The following is a 4776-nucleotide window of genomic DNA, read 5'->3' as shown; positions in this document are numbered from 1 at the left end:
CTCCTCTATTTTCTGAAATAATTTTTGTAGCATAGCAATTATTTCTTTCTTAAATGTTGGATAGAATTCACCAGTGATGCCATCTGGGCCAGGAGTTTTCTTTTTCAGAAGGTTTTTAATTATGAATATGATTTTTTTAATTGACGGAAGTCTATTTTTTTTCTATTTCTTCCTAGGTTAGTTTTTTAAATTAGTGTTCTTTAAGAAATTTTTCCACTTTATATAATTTTTAAAATGTATTGGAATAGAATTGCTCGTAATATTTTCCTATTATCATTTTTAATTTCTGTAGTATTTTTCATGATTTCCTCTCTTTCATTGCAGATATTACTAATTTACATCTTATATTTAATTTCTTCATCAGTTTAGCTGGGGGGGCTATTCTAGGTATTATGATTAATGAGTTGTGAAAATTCTGATTTCTGTGTCATATGAAAGGAGAGAAGGTTAGCACTCCCTTGACAATGCTGAAAGGGGCCCTCAGCCTGACAACATGCATATGGTTAAGATGTTGCCACCTACTTCATGACAATGCCTTAAAGTTAAATATTGTTGGCCAGGCATGGTGGCTCATGCCTGTAATCCCAGCACTTTAGGAGGCCTAGGTGGGAGGATTACCTGAGGTTGGGAGTTCAAGACCAACCTGGCCAACATGGCAAAACCACGTTTCCATTAAAAATACAAAAGTTAGCTATGTGTGGTGGTGGGCGTCTGTAATCCCAGCTACTGGGGAGGCTGAGACAGGAGAATCACTTGAACCCAGGAGGTGCAGTTGCAGTGAGCCGAGATCACACCACTGCACTCCAGCCTGGGTGACAGCGTAAGACTCTGTCTTTAAAAAAAAATATATATATATATACACACACATGCACATATGTTTTGTAAGATATATATATGATTTACAAGATATATATATGATTTGTAAGATATATATATGATTTATAAGATATATATTATATATAACATATAATACATATATTATAAGATATATATATATAAAAGTTTTTTTTAAAAAAGAAATTCTGATTTCTGTTGTCTTTTCCCCCTCAATATGTCATGTCTGTTCCAGCAAAAAATTTTCTCAGCTGGACTCAAGTTGAAAACTACGTTTTGTTTTGTTGTTTTTAGCTCTGATCCCAGTTGAAATATTCTATTTTTTAGCTGAGTTGCTTTGGGTATTTCAGCCAGAGATATGGGCAGACACAATGTGGGGAATTTCTAACCGACTCCTTTTCTTCTGTGTCTCTTTTCTCCTCTCTTTTCTTCTCATTTTCCATTTGCATATGATTTCACCATGGTCCATGGTAAAAACTGTAATCATGGCAACTCTCCATTGTAATTCTCTCCACTGGTTGTGCACTACCCCTCCTACTCTGAGTGCTTCTGTGAATTCTCCAGTGCCTTCAGGTATATGTGCTTTTGTGTTATGTTCACAGTTTATAGTTGGCAGTTACAGGAAAGGTGGTCATGTACGATGCTACTTGGCCATTACCAAAAACAGATCTACGTGTTTCTCTGCCCTCATTTTTTAAAGAAGTTTTTGCTGAAAGGAGAATTTTAGCTTTGTTTTGTTTTGCTTGGGTTGGGGTGGGTTTTGCTTTCATTTGATTCTTTAAATGTCTTGGTCCATTGTATATTTTCTTGCATTGCTTCTGACAAGAAGTCTGCAGTCATTCTTATATATCCGACCCTCTGTTTATAATGTGTCCTCCTTCTCTTGCTTTTTAAAAATGCTGTGTTTCACAAACTGTTCTATAGAAATGTGATTATAATGTGCTTCTGCATGGCTTTCTCTAGGCTTATCCTGCTTGGGTTTTCTTAAGTTTCTTGGCTTTGTGAATTGTAATAAAGGGTTTGACTTTATTTTTTGAAGTTTCAGTGCTGACAGCTTTTCATCCATTGGATTCCCTCTTCTCCTTCTGCCTGCCTCTAGTAAAACTGATAAGAAAGCCCAAGTGCTCCCTTCTTTGGTGAACCTTCACCCCTCCCCATTTCTTAACCACAATTAAAACCCAAGTCAGCTTCCTTTTCTTCCCTCTTTTCCCAAACCATTTCCAGACCAGCTTTGGAAATCTACCTTACTCTTCCCAGGTGCCTTGTTCTGTGAGTAATAAACCTTTTCACAACCTCATAGTATGTGTGAGGCATCATCAGTCTTAACATTGAAACAAAATTTTGAGTTGGGATCCATCCTATATCTTCAGATGTCTAAGATACAAGTTGATGATTCTCATCAAATTTTGAAAATTTGTGTCATTATTTCTTAAAATATTTTTCTCTTCTACTTCTGTACACAAAATAAATGTATATAATATTGTCCTACAGGGCTCTGATCTTATTAAAACTTTTTGTGGTTGTTTTTATATCTGTGTCTGTGCTTTGATTTCTATAATTTCTATTGCCTGACTTCAAGTTCTTTGACATTTTAATCCATTGTATTTAATCTTGAATTAAGATCGCTTAGTAAGTTTTTTATTTTGGATAACTTTTAGCTTTAGAAGTTCCATGAGGTTCTTTTCCAAGGAGGTTCCATAAACATCCCTTATGTTCATATTCTCCTTTACATCCTTTAGCATACTATACTAACAGCTTTATAGTCTTGGTTAACTAGTTCCATAATTTCTGTAACTACTAGTTTCATTTGCATTGGCTAACTTTTTTTTGGTCTGGTATGTGCCACAGTTTCCTGCTTCTTTGTAGGCTAGTGATATTTGATTGAAGTCTTGATGTATGACATTGTTATTCAGAATTTAATATTACACTTTGTTGTTTTCTGTAAAGACTACCTAAAAACATTGTTTTGAGAGAGAGTTAAGTGATTTGTGGATCACCATGATTATTTGAAGCTTGATTTTAAGTTTTTTGGGGAAGGTCTGGATAAGCCTCTACTTAAGAGTGAATTTAACCCATGCATAAAATGTGATTTTTCTGGAGCCTCTAATGAATAATCTGGGTGCTCAATAAAGTCTTTTTCACTCTGGTTGGTTTGCCTTCCATTCCAAGCATGTATGTGCTCTGGGAATTGATTAGCTTATAGTTTCTCTTTTTTTATTTTTTTGGCCAATTTTGTAAAATTTTACTTTATGCAAAACTTAGACTTCAGCAACAGACTCAGCGGGACTCATACATACATATATGAATCTCTTTGTCTAAAATGCTCTTTTCTCTTTGGTGCTCTGTTTTTCAAATTTTATTCACTTGAGCTGTCGTAAACTACCATTTCTGCATTCTCAGCTCAACAGTTTTTCCATTCCCTGCCTGAGTTCTTCCTCTCTGCAACAAGATCCGTAAAATGCCTCCAGGAGAAAACCAAAAACCAAAGCAAAACAAAACAAAACAAAAACACAGAGTAATCATAGGGCTCAACTTATTTGTTTTCCTGATCTCAAGGATCACAGCTTTAATTTTTTCCATTGACCAATATCTGAAAGAACTTTGCCATATGTTTGTTCATTTATCAGCTTGTTTCTGGTGGAAGGATAAAACTAACACCAAGAACTCCTTCGTTGTTGAAAAATGAAGGTTCTTGGAGCGTTTATTTTAATGCTTTTAAAAATTGTTTTAGACAAATAGAGATTTAGGTTCATCTTAAATTTTAACCATATTTGACACTTCTAATGAGAACTCAGCTGAGACGGCAGTAAAATAAACAGAAATCTTGACACATGGCTGAGTCCACAGTGCCCTGGCTAGGATAAGTCATAGCCTGTTTCTCTATCTAGCCTACAAAAAGCTTTGTTTATTGTTTGTAAAACAATTGTAAGATCTGTTTCATAAATATTAAAATTCGTATTTTGGCATGTTATAATTGAAGAGATGGTATTATTATAGGAGAGAAGGAGACAGGATAACACAAAAATAAGATACACTTACACACATACTCACAAAATAAACTTCAGTAAAATGGCAACTACTACAGAGTGATGAGTTTCCACATATCTTTTTCTTTCTTTTCAAATTTTTCTTGAATGAATGTCTTACTTGCATAACAAAATGCCTTTTTAGCAAATGGTGCTGGAACCTCTAGATATTTACATGGGAAAAAAAGTAACTTCACCCCTACCTGGTACTATGTACAAAAATTAATTTAAATTTGATAATATATTTAAGGGTGGCCAGATCTCACTACTTTTGATATCAAATTTCAGGTAAATTTTGTTAAATTATTTAAATCTTCACTCAGAAATAGAGTTATTAAAGTGTGATAGGGTGATAAGCAACAAATAATCACAAAGAACACAGTGTGTTGACCACTAGAGTGGCAAGAAGGTATGCAAGTTGGAAAGGTCTGTCTGAGTGTATTGAAGACTGGGCCTGAAGAAGTCAGAGGTGGCTTCTTAGAGTGGATTCTGAGTAAGTGAAGGAATTAGCCAGGTGGATAATGGAGGAAAAGAGCATTTTAAACAACAAACACCATGGGCAAGTGTACTGAGACATAGTATTGCCCAGCGACTTCTTTGTCCTGAGGTTTAGCGTGTGTTTCTTTGGCCTGTTACTGGGAGTTTACTCTGGCTGAGCACTGTGGTAAGATGCTCTCATATACCCCCTCTTCTGACCATAAAAATAATATTTTTTCTAGGTTATTCCTTTAGCATCTGACCACCTCAAGCATCCTATAAGAAAGTCTGGGGACTGATGGCAATTCCTAGAAAGTCTTTATCACATTTTCTTTAAAAGATCTTACAAGCTTTTTAATATTGTCATATGTTGTTACACAGAACATTCTTAGATTATTATTTTATATTGTGAAGAGGGAATGACATCAGTAATGGCAAG

At 34.9% G+C, this 4776-nt stretch overlaps 1 non-coding gene across 1 annotated transcript; it reads left to right on the top strand.

Annotated features, from left to right (window-relative positions):
• The first annotated feature begins 424 nt into the window (after positions 1 to 424).
• On the top strand, positions 425 to 546 carry LOC115894455. Its single transcript, XR_004054573.1, has one exon. It is a non-coding gene; the product is annotated as a U6atac minor spliceosomal RNA (small nuclear RNA).
• The last annotated feature ends 4230 nt before the right edge of the window (positions 547 to 4776 follow it).

Source organism: Rhinopithecus roxellana, chromosome 17 (assembly GCF_007565055.1).
Source record: "Rhinopithecus roxellana isolate Shanxi Qingling chromosome 17, ASM756505v1, whole genome shotgun sequence".
Lineage (NCBI taxonomy): Eukaryota > Metazoa > Chordata > Mammalia > Primates > Cercopithecidae > Rhinopithecus > Rhinopithecus roxellana.
Note: the sequence above shows the minus strand (reverse complement) of the source record. Positions and strands in the feature narration are given on the sequence as shown.